This window comes from Patagioenas fasciata, chromosome 2 (assembly GCF_037038585.1).
Source record: "Patagioenas fasciata isolate bPatFas1 chromosome 2, bPatFas1.hap1, whole genome shotgun sequence".
Taxonomy (NCBI): Eukaryota; Metazoa; Chordata; class Aves; order Columbiformes; family Columbidae; genus Patagioenas; species Patagioenas fasciata.
In genome coordinates, this window is record NC_092521.1 from 35,428,243 (window position 1) to 35,451,340 (window position 23,098).

Genomic DNA, 23,098 nt, shown 5'->3' on the forward strand with positions numbered 1-23,098 from the left:
AAAGTCTTTAGCAGCATTGTTGTTTCTTGTAAATGCCTGTTTATGAAGTTACAATAGTAAAACAATTTTCAAACTATCAGACATGGTTAATAATGTTTTAAAACAATATTTCATGCACGGTCAAATTACGTGTGTGTGTGTGTGTGTGTGTGTGTGTGTGTGTGTGTGTTACAGATTTGTTAGTTTAGTTTGTAATATCATTCTTGGCACTCAGTGAACATTGAAATGCTACATATATATTTTTATTCTGGATTGTTTTAACAGAAACAGTGCACATTGAAATTGCCTTACTTTCACCAGTTGTAAAATAGTTCCAAACACTACTATTTAGTAAATTTGATTAGATTTATTTCCTGCATTTTTTTCTCATTTGTTTTCTACATTTGACAGTACTCTGCATCATCTCTTTCTGTTGCACTTGTATATCCAGTTTCCCTAATACTTGTGTTAGTTTTTCACGTAGCAACAGTGTAGAAAGAACTAAGCCACCTAATAATAAGCCTGTTGTGTCGGGTGTTTTTGTTACACTTCTCCTCTAGTGTCATTTTTACTGTCTGAAGCAATATGGCTTTGATTATTTTCCAATGTTCATTTGTTCCAGTCTGTCTCTATGCGTATGTTTGGGTATTTATTCATCGCTGCTACAGCAATACGTGAAAAGGACCAATTCACTCCTCAAGAAAGGAGTGGCCATGGTTACCGACTGGTGCTAAACAGGGATGGTTGGTCCTCTTTGCAGTTGCAGTCCCAAAGCTTTCAGCACCACCCAAGCCCAGTCCTCGTTCTGTTCAGGATCAGGCTTTCCTCTATGCACGAAAAGCCTTTCCCTGAAGCCGTCGGGATTTTCTGTGGCTCCGATTGCAATACTGCCTCTCTGTGTGCTCGGCATATCCGAGGCTTCATGTGCTGCAGTGGGTTTGGGTCGGGTAATTATATGCTGGAGCTGTATGTAATGACAAATGTAACTGTCGCTTAACATAACAGGAATATTAAGGGAAATATTTGTTCATGGTTTGGCACTACCAGCACTCCTGTTGGGGTTATTCATTCCATTCCTTCTTTTCACCACTTAGTCCAGAGAGCCTGTAAAACACTTCATCTGCTCAGAATTTCCTTTCACATTACCCAAGTGGGTGGTAGTTGTGGATGCTATCGGGATTATCAAAATCTAAACCAGTAACTGCTGAATAGACTTGCTGCATCAACAAACACTTAGGCTTCTCTAGCTGTGAGAGCTCAAAGGTATATGACACAGGGCAGAAGCAGTATTGTGGGCTGTGACTCTTGATTGCTGTGTCATTGGATAGGTTTAAAATTGGGATATTAAACTGATGAATTAAATCCTGCAATTAGGCCCCTCTTTAATTCATTCATAATTGGACAGGCTGGTGTGTTTACAACAGTCAGTTGACCAACACAGAAGTTTCTTAAAAGCAACAGTCAGAAGGCAAAATAGTCTCTGTGAAAATAAAGATGTCATGAGCACTATTTTTGTTTATTCTGCTCTGTGTGTATGCATACAAGAAAGAAAGCAAGAGAGTGAGAGACAGATTAACACTCTGCAATTACAACACAGAAAGCAAAAGACATTTAGGATTTAAGATCCCAAACACATGTAGCTACTCTTAAAAGCTGGTGGTAGTCCATAGGAAAAGAGGAAAACTTTTCTGCAAGCACTGGTTGAAACACACTTTTATTTTGGAACTAGCCCATAAAAACTATGCTGAGGAAGCAATTTCAGGTACAGAAGGGTGAGGGAAGAGCTTTATTCAGCAACTGAAAATTTAAGGTGTATAACGTTTTAGGAGAACAGAGCTAGATGGACAACAGAGGCAGCACCAGGAGTAGAAGAAATGAAAATGAAAGTTTATCAGACAACATCGAGGAAAATAGACGGGTATGTACTTTGCCATTTTTTGGCCAAGATTTCTCTGCTGAGAAAGAGGATGATGTTTGCATGGTAATGCAGCCTGTCAGTGTTAATGTGCGCAAGAGGATACAATAGTAAGCCCAGTAGGCCAACTTCTGCTCTCTATTACATTCATACAGCTGAGAGGGCATTTTAGCATCTAAGCAAACTTACGTCACTTGGAGAAATGATCCTAATGGTACTGTCATGTGTTTGGTTCACTTTGTGTAGGAATGGACTTGCAAACTTGTGCTTGCAAACTTGAACACTACATCTGCTCGTGCCTTTTAGTAGGTGCCTTAGAAAGAAGCATAACACAAAACTGAAGCTGGCTAGACAGAGGATATCAGTCTATTATTCTGCCTGAAAAAGCCATTGGTGTTCAGTTTCTTTCTTTCCAAGTACAAAAAGGCTTGTTTGTTAATGATATATGCAGCTATTAAAGATGTTCCACTCATGTTTTATTAAGCTAAAACAAGACTTCTTGAATCTTTGTAAGCAGTGGGTTGTTTCCAGTTTGCATCTGTGTATTAAGAAATTAGTTGTTGATTTCAGCCCGATTTGTCAGTGACACAGAGATCTCAGCGATAAACTGGGAGGCCCTGTTGACTCTCTTGAGGGACAAGAGGCCTTGCAGAGGGATCTAAATAGACTGGAGCACTGGGCAATGATAAATGGGATGAAATTTAACAAGTCCAAATGCTGGATCCTGCACCTGGGATGGAGTAATGCCAAGCACAGGTATAAATTGGGAGAGGAGTACCTAGAGTGCAGCCCTAAAGAAAGGGATCTGGGAGTGCTGGTCAACAGCAGCTCAATAGGAGTCAGCAGTGTGAGCCCTGGCAGCCAAGAGGACAAAGCACATCCTGCGGTGCATCAAACACAGCCTCACCAGCCGGTCGAAAGAGGTGATTATCCTGTTTGTGTTCAGCATTGGTGTGGCCTTACCTTGAGCACTGTGTGAAGCTCTGGGCCCTACTATTTAAGAAGGGTGTGAATGAAACTCCTTGAATATGTCCAGAGGAGGGCAATAAAGCTCATGAGAGGGCTGGAAGGAAGGTCCTGTGAAGAACGTCTGAGGACTTTGGGCTTGTCTCATTTGGAGAAAAGGAGTCTGAGGGGTGATCTCATTGCTCTCTACAGCTTCCTGAGGAAGGGATGTGGAGAGGGAGGTGCTGAGCTCTTCTCCCTGGATCCAGTGATAGGACATATGGGAGTGGTTTGAAGCTGCATCAGTGAAGGTTCAGACTGAACATTAGGGAACATTTCTTTACCAAGATGGTGGTCAAACCCTGAAACAGGCTTCCTAGAGAGGTGGTTGTGTCAGTGTTTAAGAACCGTTTGGACAATGCCCTTAATAACATACCTTAACTTTTGGTCAGCCTTTAAGTGGTCAGATAGTTGGATGAGATGATCATTGTAGGTCCCTTGCAACTGAAATATTCTGTGCTATTCTAAGTTTCTACAATGGGACTGCCTCAATGACTGGGCTGTTTCAACTCCAAGACTGTCAAATGCCATGCTGCACACCTCATTGATCTTTCTGTGGGTGTACATCTTAGCTGATTGACTCTGGAGCAAATCACCAGCAGCAAACTATCATTATTTAGCTTGCGACTGAAATCTGAAAGTCTGATACACAGCAAACATGTTCACACTTTGAAGCGCCATGCATAGGGTTGCATCTCATGCCTGATTTGGTATATCCTGCTCCAGTCTTCATTTGAGTTTGTAAGTCTTGTTCTTGACCATTCTGTCAGTTGTTTGCAATGAGTCCCACTGCTCACACATACCTCACAAGAAAAAAAACACATCTTGTTTTAAATATTTTTGAGATGAAAATGTCAGTTTAGATGTTATAGAAATTCTGATTGTAAGGAAACTGAGAATGGGTAACAGTACACATTATACCAAACTGATTTTTAAAAATTAATGTAATTTTTTTTAAAATAATGTAAATTTTTAAAAAGAATGTAAAATCATAATGGTAGACTAAATCTCTACCAGTCCCAAACTTGGCATTTGCATGAATGTGTTGCCCCAGAAACCTTCTAGAGGCCCTAGAAACATGACGAACACTGATAGTCAGAAGATTCCGGCTTGTTATGCTTGAGGTAGGCATACACCTGTGTTAGAAGTACCCTGATGGCAACTTTAAAAAAATACTCCAAAAATGAATTGTAAAAGTAAGCAGCTATTTTATTTAATTTGATATGCATGTTGATTTAAAAAAATCATTAAAAAAAATAATTCAAGATTCATCACAAGGAAGTTTTCACAAGTAAATATTATCATGTTTTCAGCAATTACTGTACCGCATGAGAATATTTTGGAGGGCATTTCTTCTCCATCAGTCTCTCTTCAGAAGCAATCTTACATTATTATATCGAATAAAATACTTTTCATTCCTACCCCATCCAGATTCGTAGTTGGAAATTCCCATTGCAAAATTGTACTCCAAGAAGTATTTTCAACATCGAGTGTTTTCGATGATTGACTTTGCCCATCTGGAAAACAGAGCGAAGACTCGGAGGCCCTCAGCAGTCAAGTTAGATCCAAACACTGTGCACCCAATGAGCCAAGAAAGGAGGTGCTCCTAGTCTGCTTCAGCAGTTAATCTTCTCCAATTCCCCCTGCAGCCCACAAACCTCAGTTTTCGGTCAGTGCTCTGGGCTACCTAACTGCATACTTCCAGCTTTTTGCTCCTCCCCACTGCTCGCCGGACCCCTCTCCTGCTTACCCCATGCCATGTATCGGACAGCGGTGCTTGCTCTGAAAATTCACTTTATTCCTTTGCTAATGGAAAGATATACAGCAAGGAGTTGGTTTCAGCAATAAAAGGAGGGAAAAAGAAAAAAACAGCCCCCCCCCAAAAAAAAACCAAACCAGCACCAAAACCAAAACCCAAACCCAAAACAACAAAACCAACCAACCAAAAAAAAAAAAAAAAAAAAACACAAGAAGCATCCAGCACCTGGCTGCAGCAATATAATGAATTTTGCAGCAAACATGCGAGATTCTGTGGAATCTTGGAAAAATGCCAGACTCCCCGACCACAGAAATGCTGAGTCCATGGGGCCCAGAGAGAGATGGTTGGGGCAGTTCACATCTCTCTGTCTTTGTTTCAAGCTCTTTGCAGTCTTACTGAGGCATCAGATTTCACTCTCTTCACATTTTCAAGGTTATCTTTCCTACCAGAAGGGCTAGAAAGTTCATTTTGTTTCGAGGTGAGCCAAGATTTGGCAGTGTGGCTCACCAGCCAGGTAGCAGTTTCAGAGGCCACCGCTGTGGTGGTGGCATGGTCGTGCCTGTGGGCATGGCTGGTGACAGCCTAACAAACTCTTCGTTTGAACAACGTCATTGTGTTGTTCCACCACATTATCCGTCATGTGAGGGGACAAAGTCTACTAGGAAAATAGGTGAAAATACACATATTTTACCTTCAGTTGAAAACTCATAGCATCGTCACCTGTGAAAATCATATATATTGGTGCTACCTTATTTTGTCACAAAGGCTGGCACAACACTGTACTCTCTTTTGCATTCCCTTGGTATTCTGAAGAAATCTGTAACATGCTTCCTTTTTGGAAAGCTTTGCAATAACCAACAAGCACCGCACAATTGGAATCTGTAACTGAGCCTGTAAAATGTAATTGCCCACACCCTTCCCACACCCCTTCCCCTCTCTATTTGCAATTGGTAGGATATTGGAAACATAAGCCACAAAACCCACTTATAACACTTGGTAAGTGTCAAAAATAATGAACATCCGGAACTAGCTGATGTATTTTAATTCCTCAGATTGAAATGAGCTGATGCAAGGCAATGTATGGTAACTGCTCAATCAGTAACTATTAGCAGAATTTTTTCTTTAAAAATATCTTAGTGAAAATACTACTGAAAATTGTAAGCTGTTTGTGGATAGTTGGAAGAACATACCTAACACACTACAAACTATTCATTTGGCTGCATTTGCAATAACACCATGGGGGAATTCTTGTTACTTAAAATGTACTTTTCAATGTACTAATTGATGGCAGAAACCCTGCAGTGCCAAGGCAACAATGCTTGTAGCACTGACAGAAGTACTTCTACCCACAGCTCAGAGTGTTGTGTGTATTCATAAGTCTTTGCAGAACCAGAGCCTAAACGCAGCATTCATCGTAGCTCGTATTTTTAATGAGCGTTTGTAATTTTCTGTCAATGATACCAGAAACTAATCCCATCACCAGTGTAACTCTGAGTGCGTTTTCTGCACACACATCAGCACCGACATTATGGTCCCAGCCTTAGCAGAAGCACAGAGACTTTGCAGGAATTTGGTGGGGCTCTGTCAACAGATACCACCACTGATACTAGCTACAAACCCTCTTTTCCTCAGAGAGATCGATCTTTGTCTTTATTATGGTGTTTGTAGATAGCCTTATAAAAATGGGTATATATGTAGATTAAAAAAAAAAACCAAAACCAATGCATCTGATTCTTTCCAACCGCTATATATGCATGCTGTATACACACTGTTCTGCATGAAGTCTCTTCTTGAAAGTCTTGATGAAGTTGTAGCTTAGCCCTTAGCAGCAAAAAGCAAACTGCCAGTGAAGTTTATTTTCTTTTTTACTAGGTTTTCTGGACCATTGTTCTGCTCAAGGAGCCATGTTTGTTAGTTTTGGCTCTCTGACTTTTCTTCCTTAAGGATAAACTCTCCTTAGGCAGTTGTACAACTATGCACTAAAATACTGCATAGCAGTTTATTCACAGCCCAAGCTCCAGCAGAATTCAACTGTGTGACTTCCTGGCTTAAGCGGGGGTGCATCCGTAATGTAAATACCTACTTGATTTTGTGGAAAACTAGGAGGTTTTTTGTTTGTTCTTGTAAAAGATTCCTGCTGGACGCTTAACTTTAAAGTTGGCATCCAGCCTTCTCTGCTGTGACTCGGATACTGATCTGATTTTGTGCTTTCATGGACATTTTTATATTTTAAAATTTTTAATTCAACATTAGCGTTGCTTACAAGCTACAGAGCAGAATAAAATCACATTACAAACATTGTAGTATTAGATTTTATCACCATTTATTTCTTCTCATCTGCCCAGGGATTTCTACATGTTCGGTAGAACTAATTTGCAGTCAGACACTGAGGTCTTCTAGAAGGCCAGCAGGCTCCACAAACTAATTTATCCAAATAACCAATCCCTCATAGGCCAACCATAGAAGGACACCAAAATGGCCTAAGCAGGCAAAGCCCCCTTTTGAAGTCTGGAATGTTTTGACTGACTTGAAACAGGCGGCAGGAATGAAGGGATAATTTTCAGTGACCCATGGGACTTTTTTGCCATTTTCAAATATTAGGTAAAACAAAGAGAAATTGCTTGTTCTAATTTAGAAAGACTTAGCAATCCGGAAGGTAACCAGACTCAGAATTAAGTACTAAGGTATAGAGCTGAAGTTTACTCAATGCATTGCAGGTTTGTATCTGAGTATATAGTATTTACACACCCACACATAGACACACTGCTTTACTTATACATGCACATACCAAGACTGTTTTTTGAATTTCACTTTTATAATGAAGCTTTAGTACAGAGTATATCTATGCAATATTAAGTGAACTACCTGAAACGCTATTCTTAAGTACATACTGTTTTTCTTGAAACAGTCATTTTTAATTAGGAGGACGTGTTCCTGTTGCTGCTTCAAAAACTGACATACTCAGATGCAAAGGCTTCCATGCCATACCTGTCTTCTGACACCCGCTGTTCTGCTGCTATTCGAGTAAGTGCAGAAATTAATATAATTTTTAAGTGAGTTTTCTAGTCTAAAGTAGTCTTGCAGACACAAAGGGGAAGTATTTTGATGCACACGTAAAACCACGATTTTCTATGAGCACTTCTAAGGAGAGAGAGAGAATGTGAATATTTAGGAACAAAATTCAAGTACTTGCTGTTCAGCTGCTTGAATGTGTATCTTAAAGACAGTGTGGAGCAATCTCTCATATTTCAGGAACTTCTTCAGAGACACACTCTTGTCAATTTTTGTCTCAACTTTACCAAGCAGATTTATGTGATAGGCCCACCCCTGTATTTAACAACACTAATGACACAGACCAACTCCTGCTCTCATCTTCATCCCCATGACATTGACTCACAGGTAAGATGGAGATTCCAAGCAGAAAGAGTGTTGTCTGTAAGAAGGAATCACTAAACCCATAGTGAAGCTTCTCTACCCATGCTTAATTGAAGTATGTTTCCTTAAAACAGTATTTTTGCAAGGACATTGGTCACCATTTCGCCCTTTTCCTTCTGACATCTTTAGTGGTTCTTGGGAGCTGGATGGGTATAACACTCCCAGTTAAGGGTGAGGGTAAATGTCGTCTCCTGCGCACACACAGCGAGATTACAGGCTTAGGGTTCTGCCGAGCATTGCTGCGGGTCTCATGTGCGTGTCCTCATAACTTTATGGACAGCAATTTTAAGCTGGCAGTTTAAAGCTGACTATTAAAGATCTTGGGTACTTGGTTGGGCTGTAGCTATTGCTGGTATTGTTCCTATGTACATAGTAAAATCCTCATTTTTGTTTGTTATTTTACACGGGATATTGACATAAAAGTTCCTTCTGATTTCAGATTTCTCAGAAATATTTGTTCTTAGTATTACCCCACAGTAACAGACAAATATGATAGAATGACAGAGAAATACTGTTGTAAGTGTAGTTTTCAATCTTATGTATACTGACCTCATATTAGTGGATTTCAGAAGCATGATGTTTAAATTAATGTTATTTTGGTATGAGTGTATATATGTGTGTCTGTGTGCATGGAATGTTTTAGATTAAATTAGGTTATGTTCCATCTTTACTTGAGGAATATAATTTTGTTAGTAGTTGATAATGTTAATGCCTTGATTTTCTCATATTATGTTTACATATATGGCTACAGTAAAATCAAATTATATTTGCTGGGGGTAAGATTAGTCAGTCAAGGACCTGTTTACAGCAGGAGAAATTAAAATTCAGAGTTTGCAGGAAAGAGATGCTTCTCTATTTCTGTCTGCCTTGCTTTAGCTGTGTTGTCTAGACTGTCCTGGAAGTTGTAGACTCACTGGTCTCCCAGTGTGAGCACAGCACAACAGCAGAGCCTGGCAGTGAGTGTGGAGGCTTCATAGGAATTTCTTGCTAATTTTTTTCTCAATCTGTTTTAAAAGGAGTAAGTGGGAGAGTAAGACATTTCAGGCACACTTTCATGCTGTCCTTATGCAGTAGAATATTCTAAAGATATAAATTAAATGTTACATTTGGGTAAAATGAATGGGGATTAAAAAAAAGAAAGAGAGAGCTTTTAGAGTAAGCACTACTTGGGTACTTGTAGATTCAGGCATTTGCTCTTGCTGAATGTGTATTTAGTACTGTAGATATTTTTAGGAAAGTAAGCATGATCTATTATTTATTTTATTTTTATTCTTAATAATTGGACGTATTTTTCATGTTTGACCATCCTTTTAGGCCTGTAAATAATTTAAAAGATCTAAAAGTATCTCTGTATTCAGAATCAACTAGTTAAATGCTTATATGCCTTGCTTTCACCTTCAGTTATTTGTACTTGAAAAAAAGAATCTAAATTTAGGGATGGCTCATTTCACTTCTATTTTTCTACTCTAGGTTGAAGCATTAGACTTTTTGGGAACAAGGTATATTTAGTGGTAGGCTGATAGATACATGAGATTTGTGTCATTTACAACAATATTTTGGAAAGGGAGAAGGTGTAAGGTCTATGTTATATTTTTCTCTCATTTTAGTAAGGCGTTGTAAAAGCAAAATGGTACATCAAGCAGGTTTATATAGTGCAGACACTGCATAAATCCTCTGCTCAGTCCCTGGAAGGGCTGTGTACTGCCATTATGCTTTCTATAAACAGAAGACAAGCATGCTGCCAAGTCCTTGCAGCACTGCACACCAGCTCTTTCTGTTCTTAGCTTGTCTTGTTTATTGTTGCTCAAAGACTGTCTTATTTGCCAGTATTCCATCCGCTTTTGATCATTGGGAGCAAAGAGTGTCTTGTACTTCTTGATAGCTGGACTCTCCGTATCAATTTCATCTCCATTTGCAATTTTAAGTAAAATAATTGCCTCTGAGGAGTCTAATTAATTTGACAGTATTTTGATCTGACTAAAGAGAGTTGAAGACAATAGCTACTCAGAAGCAAACACTTCTGGGGCTGGACAGTAAAACAGAAGCCTTGTTTTACAGCTTGAAGAACACTCAGATTTCGACTGGCAGAGAAGAGCAAGAGGTATGTAAGAGCGGTTACATTGGGTTAGACAGCATAACTTAGCTTCACACCACAAAGGTGTCTCTTCCAAGCTGGAGAGCCTTGTTTTTTCCTAAGGCTGGTAAGCTTTGTGTGAAAGATTCAAGATGTGAGCACTCTGGTTTTATGATGTTTTCTGGTTTACTTTGTATTTCCTTCCTAATAATTTTTAATACTATATCCACCCTTTTGACTGCCATTGGCCAGCGAGCTGTTGTTTTCAGAAAATTATTGGCAACAAACCCAAGATCTCTTTCCTGGGAACAGTAGTTAATTCAGCACTTATCCTTGCTCATCCTCAGTTTGACTTGTCTTTTACTTTGCATTCGTTGACATAGAATTTCACTGGCTCTTGTAGCATATAGTCACCATGATGGCACCTCTCTGTAGGCAGCTTTGCTTGGAGCTGTCCAGTACAGTTTAGCAAATTTATAACCTTGCTGTTTGCCATCTTTTCCAGGGCATTTGTGTTTAATTGAGCAGGTTGTTTTGGAATTCCACTAGTAACATTGTGAAAACTGTCCACTTATTCTGTTACATCCTTTAAATAGTAATTAATGACAGACCTTTTATTTTACCTTGTGATAAATTATTTAAGATCTTTTCAGTTGTGAGAGCTTTTCAGAAATCTAAATATACTACATTAACCAAATCATCCTTATCCAAATAATCATTAACTCCTTACAGAAAAGCTAGTGATCTTGAAGTTATGACTTCTCTTTACAAAATCATGCTTTCTCTTCCCCATTACATCATATTCCCATGTGCCTACCAATTCTCTTGTTTATTATAACAGCTGATTTGATCATGCTTCCATTGTTTTAGAGGTCTTGGGTGAACTCTTGGGTCTGAGTATTTTGTGCCTCTTCATTTTGTTAATCTGCCCCAATGCTTCCCCTGCTAATACTTTGGTTTAGAGCTTTCAAGGTGTTTTCTTCTTGCATAGTGACTATCATGCAAATAATTCATTTATTAATATCTTTACTACAATAGTCTGATCCTGACTGAGCATTCGTGTATTACCACAGGCAAATGTTGGCTTTTCACATGTTTTCCATGAACTTTTTACATTGATCTAAGCCAATAGCATTTTTCTTTCCTGTGTTCCCCTGGGTTTATGTTTGAATCTACAGAACTTAAGCCTTTTTCCAGTTTCAAGTATTTAGCTGTAATGTATGGCACTTTGCCTGTGTAATGTCTCTGGACCCTCAATGTCTGCTCCAGCTAAGCCTGAGTCTTCTGTGTCTCTGCACAGATCACCTAGTACTGTACAGGTGTCCAGGGCATCTAAAATAGCACCAGAGGTCTTGTCTGGGCATCAGAATTGCTCCCAGTGTTTTTTAAATTTTATTCATATTTTATCTACCTGTCTAGTATTCTACTTCCGTTATCGTTTCAGAGTGTAGACTGAATGTACTGTTGCAGATCATTCACCTCCTACAAATGTTCACTATTTTGTATAAAAAAATTCTTAGTTTAGTGACATCCATGAATCACACATATTGTGTATAAAAATACAAAACCAGAAAAAGTGGGGAATTAATTGCATGTTGGCTTCCAGGTCATACAGTTATAATGCACAGGCTTCATAACTTCCAAGAAATTATGTATTTTAAGCGTACCTACCATGCCAATTGTCAGTAGCGTATGTCTGCCAGCATGACTGAATGCATGCTTGCACATTTGCCACCTCTTCTTATTTCTTAGGAAATGAAAAAATATAATACAGGCTGTTTCAATAAGCTGGACCCAATTTTAAAAGCAGTATACAGGGTGTTTCAAAAAGATGGAACAAATTTGAAATCACTATGTCTCTGCAATCATGAACCGCCCATGAATGAAACTCTTACCACTTGAAAGGGTGGTGCACAGAGTTTCCAATGATTACTGACAGATAACTCATTAAACTGTTTGTAAATTTTTGTGCAATTGTAACATGTTGCCATCATGAAATATACTGGTTTGAATTTGGGTCCATCTTTTTGAAATGCCCTGTAGTTAGTTATAGACTTTTCCTGGTTTGTATACTATGGAAGTCTCCATAGCCCTCCTAATGTATTGGTCAAATTCTTTTTTGTTGTTTAATTGTATGTTTCAGAAAGTCATCTCCCACATGGTCTTACAAAAAAATTAAATAAAAGCCTAGAAACCTCTTCAGTTTATCAAATATGCTCTTGAAAGACTTTGCTGATTTGCTGCCTGTAGGTGGTCAGTTGTAGCCTTGCTCATGTCTGAGGCCGAGGGGATGGTGGTGTCTCCTGCTCAGGCAGATACTCTGCTACTGTCTTCTCCCTACTAGTATGACTGGGTGCAGCCATCTCTCCCAAGTGGGAAATGCCCCTCTACTCCACTCTGGTGAGACCCCACCTGGAGTTCTCCGTCCAGCTTTGGATCCCTCAGCACAGGAAAGACATGGACTTGTTGAAGAGGGGCCAGAGGAGGCCACCAAGATCATCAGAGGCGTGGAATACCTCTCCTGTGAGGACAGGCTGGGAGAGTTGGGATTGTTCAACTTGGAGAAGAGAAGGCTCCAGAGACACCTTATTGCAGCCTTTCTGTACTTAAAAGTGGCCTATGAGAAAGATAAGCACAGACTTTTTAGAAGGGCCTGTTATGACAGGACAAGGGGTAATGGTTATAAACTAGAAGAGGGGAGATTCAGGTTAGACATGAGGAATAAAGTTTTTACAATCAGGGTGGTAAAATACTGGAACAAGTTGCTCAGAGAGGTGGTAGATGCCCCATCCCTGGAGACATTCCAGGCCAGGCTCGACCGGGCTCTAAACAATCTGAACTAGTTGAAGATGTCCCTGCTCAGTGAAGGGGGAATGGACTAGATGACCTTTGAAGGCCCCTTCCAACCCAAACTCTTTTATGATGAACTGAGACACACTGACAATGTGACTTCTCTTTCTGTCAAAGCTGAAACAACGACAGGGTATTTCAACATTCCCAAAGCATTTTTAAAGGCCTAGGATGAATAGTGTTTTAATTTTACCTCCTACCTGTTTTGTTGAAAGTCAAGTCTCCCAACTACCTCAGGGAGAATTAGGTCACAAAACTCTGGTATGTAGACAGCATTTTTGAGACCATTTCCTTACAGCATAAGTAACCACACAAATAAAACTGCAGAACAAGCAAAGTATATGTTTTATTATTTGAGGGAACAGATTCTCTTTATGAATCTCCTTTATCTGTGTGAGATTTTCCAGATTTTGTTGTTGTTGTTTCTCAGAAGCGTTCCACGTGAGACAAGAGTGCCTATGACAATGTGTAAAGCATTTTTATTATGTGCCAATGGCTGAGAACAGAACTTACTATCCTGCAGTAACTTTTACAGTGGGAGGTTTTATAATCAGTGAAAATGTGACAGTACAGCACTAGGGTGAGATCTGAGTAAAGCTTTTGTTGTTGTTAGAAAGAGTTGTTTGAATGTTTAAACTGAAAAGATCATCACCAAAAAGAGCTCCCTTCTCCAGCTGAGAACTGAGGTGACAAAATTTTGTGTTTCACGTGGTTTGTAACACATCTGATGGATGAGCTGAATAGCAAAGCTCATTACTTTGAGTAGCGGAAGTGTTGATATAGCTGTGATGAACTGAAGAAGTTAATGAGGTAAGATTTGCACGAAAAAATGTGTCTTTTTATAAGATCAAAATGGTGGAATAAGAGGTTGCAAAAATCAATTTTAGGTGCAAAAACATTCGCAGATTTTCTCACTGAATGTATTAAGCTAAAATAGAGAATAGCTTTGAAACTGAAACTCTTGGTGAATTTGTGTTGAATTTGGGTTAAGAGTTTTGACAAAAAAAAAAACCAGAAACTGGGGCTGCTGGCATCTGTTGCAATTTGGGAAGGTGCGATTCCAGACCCTTTTCATTCTTTCTGCTGGTGATGGTGCTTTGGGATGCATGGTCATGACTGGTGGTTTGTGTCGGACCAGAGAGATAAATGAACACCTCGCCCTTGAGACCAAGTGTCCTCTCCACTTGATTGCAGATATTGTGAGGGAGAGGTCTGAAAGCAATCTGTTACAGATAAACAAGAGAGCAGATGGAGTTTAAATTCCAGCTCTAAGCAGACAGAAGTGGGATTTAGGCTCAATTTTGCATTCTTTGTGTTGTAGGATAGTCAGTTTGGTAAGAAACTCCTGCTCTAGCCATGTGCCCCACCCCTTCGTTTTCTAATCTTTTCATTAAAAGGTCTTTCTCCAAAACTTTTTTCTCCCCTTGCTAGTGAAAACTCTGGCAAGTTTTGATTTTTGGTCTGACTCAGAAGGGTTAAACAGGTTTTGGGAGAGTGGGGAAATAGCCTTCCAGCAAAACTCCATATTCACAGCTGTCTTTTCAGATTCTTTTTGGAACTTACATCTCACTGACCAAGAAAAGGCAATGTTGGAAACATTCTATTATTTATGTAATATTTTTTAGGGTAAATTAGTACCTCTGTGATTTTTTAAAAAATATATATTATTATTCTTTGTATCTACAGGAAGATGAAAGACCAGTTCTTGTAGGTGGCACAGAGAGAGGAAAGAGAAAAACAAACTGTTGCTTAAAGAACTCTCAAGTTTAGTTTATAGCAAGATATGGTGGAAGAGTAAATATTGTAAGCCCATCTGTTCTAAAAGCAGTTTCTGAGACCTGAATTACTTAATTTTTGGGAAAAAAAACTATTAATGTTTTTTATGAAAAACAAATATAATCAATACCCTTAATAAGTAACACAGTGCCTATTTTTTCTTTTATTTTAGTTGAACAGATGCATTAATTGAAGTTTGGCTGTAATACAGGGCTTTATTCCTGTTGTTGAATATCAGTAACCAGTGAGAGCTATTGACCCTCAGGCCTTAGGTAGTTCAGTCATCCTGGCTTCAGTGCGCACTTGAAGCCCATGCCTGCTGCACTGTTGCTGGATAAATCCTAAAGCTTGAGACAGAAAAAGTCTGCATCACCACTCCTAACCACTGTGGCTAAATCCCTAGCAAGTCAGTTAGTGTGCAAGACGTGGGCTTCTGCTCTTAACTTGAGCGCTACTTTCCTTCCTCCACTTTTTTCCTCATCTTTCCCATCTTCATTGCCTTCTGTTCAAGATAAACATCTCCTAAGTAACCAATATGATTTCTTTAGCAAGTCAGTTGTGAATCCTCAACTGGTGAAGCTGCCAAAAACTAAGCCTTACGTTGTCTGGTGCTAACATGGTTTGGTAGATCTGAGAATGGCTGATCAGATCATGAGCTCAACTTGGTCAACACATTACAACTAAAAGTGCGTAGGAGACACAGAAGCTGGTGTTATTTTAATTATGCTTCCCTCTCCTTTCGTGAGTAATTTCTTTTATCTTCAAGAATGTAAGACTAGACACCAGCAATATGGCAGTTCCAAATCCTTTTTCTGCCTCTTCCTAGTTTTCTTCCAGAGAAGAGTTAATCCAATTACAGTTGGATTATAATGACACCACAGAAGTATTTTATCCCCCTCTTGACCTCTCCCATGAGATGTTTTGGCATATTAGTGTGAAGAGAGTAAGAAGCGTTATCAAAAGTAAAGCAGTATATAATGCTTTAATGTTGTGAAAGCATTCACTGCTCTTTATTAAAGGTTTAGACAGTCTGTATGGGGATTGTTGTCAGCGAGAGGTGTAATGGTTTCTCTGTACTTGCGATGCCAAGGTGTGTATTGACTAGTTGTCACCATGTAGTGAGAAGGATCATGTTAACGCCTTTGACTCATCCTGGACCTCTTAGTCTATCAGATTTATCATATCTAACACAATTTTAAGAGGCGTCCTATACAGAGAATGTCCATTCTTCTATGTTTTACAGCTGTTATCTGCATGTCTTGGCATTCAATGTGTTGTGCAGGACAAGGCTGTGGTGAGCAAGTTGAGAGTGAAGAGCAAGGTAGGAACTGCACTGTGTGGTGTAATGCATGAGTGGGTAGTAAAATGCTGTGGACAATGACTCTGAACTGTATGAGAGGCAAAGAAGTTTTGAAGAAAGTAGTTTGCTCCTTCCTTTTACCTCCAGGTGAAAGCACTCCTTCACCCACTTGCCTTTCCTACCCTTTGACTTCTCATCTTTATTTTCACTTTTTTTTTGGCACAGAACAGTAGTTTTTTCAAATTGAGGTTAGCACATGACCAAGGATCTTACCAGCTCATACCTAAAAAGTTATTTGTGCATCTGAGCTTTCAAGTCTTGTATGACCTGCCATAAAATTAAAAATGCATGTTAAACATTTTCCCAGAATGACTTTGAGAGGTATCAGTTATATACTTATTTTCTGCTGATGAGTCCTGTGACTATTTGCTTACTGCACACTCATGCCAGGTTTACACTTATGCTTTTTAGGTTATCCTGAGTCCTTTCCTTAAGCTCTGGTACACCTTTGGCTTTCTTCCCATTCACTGTCAGCTTGTGCTAATAATAATCTGTGGATCTCAGCTGTTTTTGTCAGAAGGCCAATGCTCTTTTGGGGATTTATTTTTTTCTGCACTCATCTTATTCAACCACTGATGTTTTGTGCCACTCTGATTTCTCACTGTCAACAGCTAAGTAGGAAAACATTTTTCCCCCAAAAGTCTGCACAGGGCATTCAGCATTAGAGACAGCTGCTAGAAGTCGCGTCCTTCTTGGTTTTGCTGAGCAGTTGTAGATAGTGCGTGTCAAACTGACTCCTCGGTGGAGACTATGTAGTTGTTACTGCTGTTACCTAGAGAGGATTATAAACTTTTGCTATGCTTTTTATTGCAGATGGCATTTACTGTCACAGTGTTCTCTTAGTATTTTTCTTTTTACTGGGTTACTTGGCAAATGTTTCACACTTAAGTATCTTTAACCCTAAATCCTTGTGAGACACTAGTTTAGAGAGTGTTTTCATTCTGCCTATAATTCTTGCACCCTGCTGAGAAATTGTGAGTCACATGTATAAGTCCAAGAGAATTGTCAGAAACAAGTGGTGCTGACAAACCTGATGTATTTTGTACTTTAACAGTTGTTTTCTGTGAGTCATTTGTACATCTGAGTGAATTAAGTGCTAAAAAGTGTTACACAGGAACTGTGTAGGTCTGCCAACAAAAATAAACATGTATGTGACAAAGTGTGTGACCGTGGCGCTAGCAGAGCTATAGAGGCTCTTGGAGGGTCACTAAACAAGTACCATTAGGATCACAGACAGTCTTACCACGGAGTGTGCAGGTGCTGGGCTTCTGGACTGGGCTTTATCATTTAGCACAGCCTTTCCATTTAATGTGCATAAAGGATTTTTAAAGGCTTATTGTTTTTAATAGCTCCAGATCTGTCAGAACCAAAGGACTAGGTTAACTGGCTGTAAGATACGATGTGTTTAATCAAAAATCTTTGTGTTAGCCCAGTGTGCCTAAACTGTCACTAGAGGTTTTGTGATTGCTCTGCTCACACTTTATGTAGAGATCAAAGACTTAAGTGAGGAAGAAATTACATTTCTCTGCTTTAAGATGTCCTTGTCTAATTGAATGTAATGTTTAGGTGGTAAGGAGGGTTTTGTCATTAAGACACTGACCTGACATGAAGCCTCTCCATGGCTATCCTGCAAGCTTCTTGCATGACTGTAGGGATGCCACGTAATCTCTTCCTGTTCTTTGTCTGCAAGATGGTCTTTCCCTCTTATCAGATTAATCTAGCTAATTTGAGCTAGTTGTAGTAAACTTGTATTACGTATAGAAGGTGCACTAGGCACTTTATCTTGCAGTCCTGAGTATTGAACTTGTGTTTCCTTTTGAAAGCCAAGTGAGAGAGAAAGATGAGCTACTCTAAGCTTTTGCTTTCAATAATGAAAATGACGAAGCTCAAAATATTATTCCTTTGAACATCTCTGTGCAAATGCTCATAGCAACTATATTCCAGTGGACAAATCCAAAACACACAGAAACTGACTCCTACGCTTCTGCAGTGACAAAGATCTGAAGTCTAGGTTTGAGCACTGTATAATCTGTCCCTGTGGGGGGAGTGGGAGTTGTGTGTGTGTGGTTAAAGCCCTGAATTTGATCCAGAATTTTCTCCTATACTCTGTAAATGCAGTAATTCATCTTAAAGCATATTCTTGTGTACAGTTTCTTCCTCTTTGTGAATGCACACACATTTTATAAGACTGTTCCACAGTGTACCAAAAATTGTATGCTTTTGAACAATTTAAATTCTAGAGCAGTTATATTCTATAGCAGACTTTGACATTCTAAAATACTGAGCACATATTTAAATGACACTGTTCAATGCTTTCACAGTTCTTTGTTCTCATTTGGTCAGAATATAGTGTGGGAATACTTCGTGATAATACAACTTTGCAGAATGTGTTTAGTAGTTTTTAGTCTATTGAGCAGTTTGATTAATTAATGTGAAGTGATACTGAGAGGCAAATGAAGGAAATATCACTACAAATAAAGCAAATTTTAAACTTGTTCTTTAACTCTTTCTAAAATAGGACAAAATTAGTAGACTTGCATTTAGACTTCTGCTGTTGCTACTGTGCACAAATGATACTACACGAACAGAGGGCTATTTGATGCAATTTCAATAGTAGCAAGAATCTGTTAACTCATAACTTGATGGGTTTTTAAACAATGCAAATTTTAGAACAAATATTTAAAAATATAAAGGTAGTTGCCACATGTATTTCTTATATTTATTTTACATTCAGCTGTGGTTTCTCTGTTAATCTTTGTTTCGAACATTAAATGCCTTCCCCATGGCAGCTGTCCATTCACTTGTACCATGACTTCTGGCATGTTAAGTTCAAAGTGGAATGTCGTGGAGAATGCAGATAATATATTTAGTTCCTGTCACCAGACAACACAAGGCACCAGTGCGTCTCGTTCTCAGAGGGGGAAGCCAGCTACTTTCACTGCAATGTTCCCCTTTGGTGTTAATAATATAATTCGGGTTTTTTTAAGAGGGAGCATTAGTCAAGTCCATCAGCATAATTTTTGCTGTAGTCTTTAGCATTATGAGTACCTGAAAGAAAGGTTTTAAACAAAATAATTTTAAAAGCGGTGTCACAGAGAATATGTAGAAGAATATATGTTTGTTTTTCAATGCTTTAATATGTGCATCCCGAAAAAATAACTTGTAGCTGGAGCAGATGCAGGAGAACTCTGGTCTGGATGATCTGAAGCAAGTCATTTTAAAACAAATTATAGAAGCTTATAGAATTGAAAACTTTCCCAGGAGCATAGTGAAAGGCTTAATCCATATTTCTAGAAAATTGCAGCTGTCAGGCTTTCTTTTATTACCCTAGCAAAATGCTGTGTCAGGTGTTATGAAGAAGTTTGGCTGTGCATTTAGAAAATTAATAGCTTCCTTACATCAGATGTGTTAAATAGAAACATGTCTGGTTGTGTAGCCAGTTGTCATATTTTGATGTTCCTATTGAAAGTTTTTTCTTATGCTCTATAAGTTATATTCAGTAATTAAGCTATGAGGAAAGAGACATTTTGTGATCTTCATGCACATAAAAAAAAAACATTTATAGGATGACACCAATGTTTACTATGCCAGTCTTGTATATAATGTCAGGTACTTCTGAGAGCAGTTGCCACAGCAAATTCCAGTGTGAAAAAAATAAAGAATAGCAAATTTGCCATGGAGAAAAACAATTGGTATTGACAAATCCATTTGTATCCCTGATAAATTGTGTTCATTTTATCAAAAGAACAAAGTGATAGTCAGCAGAGGTATCTGACACTGATGCTCTGAGTTTCAGTAAGTTCTACCATTTCTGAATGGGCTTTCCAGCTTTCCAGTGCTTTCATCTAACTGTAGATTACTACTTGCCTTAACAGCTTAAACCTCAGGTTTTACAGGGTGGATTTCTTCAGTCTATGTTATGATTATATGCTGAAAATTCATGCTGCACTGCTCTCATGGTGATTTTTTCCCCCACTGTGTGAATTTTCCAATGTTGGACCTATGATGTTGTCTTTTATCCTGTTACTGCACAGCTCCAAGAAAAATCAGGCTTCATTTTCTGCTTATCCATCCACTAGGTAGTTGTAAAGAGCAAGAAGATTTCCTATTCAAGTGGAAGAAGAGAGTTTATAGATCATGGAAGGAGGGGCTGGCCACTTGGGAAGAATATAAGGCTGTTGTCAGAGGGTGTAGGGAGGCAACTAGGAAAGCTAAGGCCTCCTTAGAATTAAACCTGGCAAGAGGGGTCAAGGACAACAGAAAGAGCTTTTTCAAATACATGGCAGATAAAACTAACACCAGAGGCAATGTAGGCCCACTGATGAATGAGGTGGGTGCCCTGGTGACAGAAGATACACAGAAGGCAGAGTTACTGAATGCCTTCTTTGTTTTTGTCTACTCTGCCGGAGGCTGTCCTGAGGAGCCCCGTACCGCTGAGGCCTCAGAGGAAGTTGGGACAATGGAGGAGTTTGCCTCAGTTGATGAGGACTGGGTTAGGGAGCAATTAGGCAATCTGGACATCCATAAATCCACGAGTCTGGATGGGATGCACTCGTGGGTGCTGAGGGAGCTGGCTGAGGGCATTGCTGGACCACTCCATCATCTTTGCCAAGTCTTGGGGAACAGGAGAGGTGCCTGAGGACTGGAGGAAAGCAAATGTCACTCCAGTCTTCAAAAAGGGCAGGAAGGAGGACCCAGGTCAGCCTCACCGCCTTCCCTAGGAAACTGATGGAACAACTTATCCTTGGTGCCATCTCAATGCATATCAAGGATAAGAGGGTGATTAGGGGCAGTCAGTATGGCTTCACCAAGGGGAAGTTGTGCTTGACCAACCTCATTGACTTTTATGAGGACATAACGAGGTGAATAGATGATGGCAGGGCGGTAGGTGTGGTCTACCTTGACTTCAGTAACACATTTGACACAGTCTCTGACAGCATCCTTACAGCTAAACTGAGGGAGTGCGGTCTGGACGATTGGGTAGCAAGGTGGACTGCGAAGTGCCTGAAGGAAAGAAGCCGGAGAGTTGTGGTCAATGGGGCAGAGTCTAGTTGGAGGCCTGTATCTAGTGGAGTGCCTCAAGGGTCAGCACTGGAGCCGGTATTATTCAATATATTCATCAGTTATTTGGATGAGGGACTAGAGTGCCCTGTCAGCAAGTTTGCTGATGACACTGAGCTGGGAGGAGTGGCTGACACACCAGAAGGCTGTGCTGCCATCCAGTGACACCTGGACAGGCTGGAGAGTTGGGCGGGGAAAAAATTAATGAAATGTAACAAGGGAAAGTGTAGAGTCTTGCATCTGGGCAGGAACAACCCCAGCTTCCATTATAAATTGGGAATGACCCATTAGAGTGCAACGTAGGGGAAAGGGACCTGGGGGTCCTGGTGGACAGCAGGATGACCATGAACCAGCACTGTGCCCTTGTGGCCAGGAAGGCCAATGGCATCCTGGGCTGGATTAGAAGGGGCATGGTTAGTAGGTCGAGAGAGGTTTTCCTTCCCCTCTGCTCTGCCCTGGTGAGACCACACCTGGAATATTGTGTCCAGTTCTGGGTCCCTCAGTTCAAGAAAGACAGGGAACTGCTGGAGAGAGTCCAGCGCAGGGCAACAAAGATCATTAAGGGAGTGGAACATCTCCCTTATGAGGAAAGGCTGAGGGAGCTGAGTCTCTTTAGTTTGGAGAAGAGGAGACTGAGGGGTGACTTTATTCATGTTTACAAATATATAAAGGGTGAGTGTCACGAGGATGGAACCAGGCTCTTCTCGATGACAACCAATGGTAGGACAAAGGGTAATGGGTTCAAATTGGAACGCAAGATGTTCCACTTAAATTTGAGAAGAAACTCCTGCTCGGTAAGGATAACAGAACATTGGAACAGGCTGCCCAGGGTGGTTGTGGAGTCTCCTACTCTGGAGACATTCAAGACCCACCTGGACACATTCCTGTGTAGCCTCATCTAAGTGTTCCTGCTCCAGCAGGTGGATTGGACTAGATGATCTCTTGAGGTCCCTTCCAATCTCTAACATTCTGTGATTCTATTAGCCTTCTCTTCTTCAGGCTGATCAAGCATAGTTCCCTTATCTTCTCATATGGCATGTGCCCTCTAGTTTAATAGACTTCTATTGGTCTCATTGCAGTACAGCAATGTCTCTGTTATACTGGGAAGTCCAAAACTAGACACAGTGTTCCAGAGGCAGTCTCTCAAGTGCCAAATAGAGGGGAAATAAACATTCTCTGATCTGCTGCTTTGCACTTTGGCTAACACGACCCCATAGGTTTTATAATTCTTCACTCTGCTAGCTCATGGTCAAATGCTTCACCAGGTACCCCCATGCTTTTCTGCAAATCTGCTTCCTATCTAGTTGGCACCTAGCCTGCACTTTTGCATTTGGCTATTCTGTCCAGGCATGGGACTTGGCATGTCCATTTGTTGAACTCCACGGGGTTCATGTAGGCCCATATGAAGCCTATCAAGGTCCCTCTGATGAATAGCAGCCCTGCCCTACCAGTTTTGGAGGGCAGAGTTGCCAGTTTGCAAACTTTGCAATCTGCAAACCTGTTGGTAATACACACCATTGATCTCGCTTGTTAGTAAAGATGATAAACAGTATTGACCTTGTTATCAACGTCTGGAAACTAGCTGCCAGCTGGCCATTACATGGCTGATCAGAAACCTTTGAGCCCAAAGCCTCAGCCAATTTTCTACCCACCTTATCTTCTACTCATTTGTCTGAAAGAACACTGTGGGAGACTTGTGGACTCTTCTCCCCAGAGCCAGTCATTTCATCATGAAGGCAACCAGGTCAGTTAAGTATCAGTTGCCATTGCTAAATTCATGCTGACTGTTCTCAGTTATCTTCTTGTCTGTCACATGCCTGGAAGTGTCTTCTGAGAGAATTTGTTCCATACTCTTCCTGGAGGCTGAGGTTTGGCTGACTGGCA

The 23,098-nt window shown here is 40.0% G+C and overlaps 1 protein-coding gene across 11 annotated transcripts in view; it reads left to right on the forward strand.

Moving 5' to 3' along the window:
- The window catches only part of EYA1 (EYA transcriptional coactivator and phosphatase 1), a 167,139-nt gene that overhangs the window by 13,199 nt on the left and 130,842 nt on the right, over positions 1 to 23,098 (forward strand). The window lies entirely within an intron of this gene.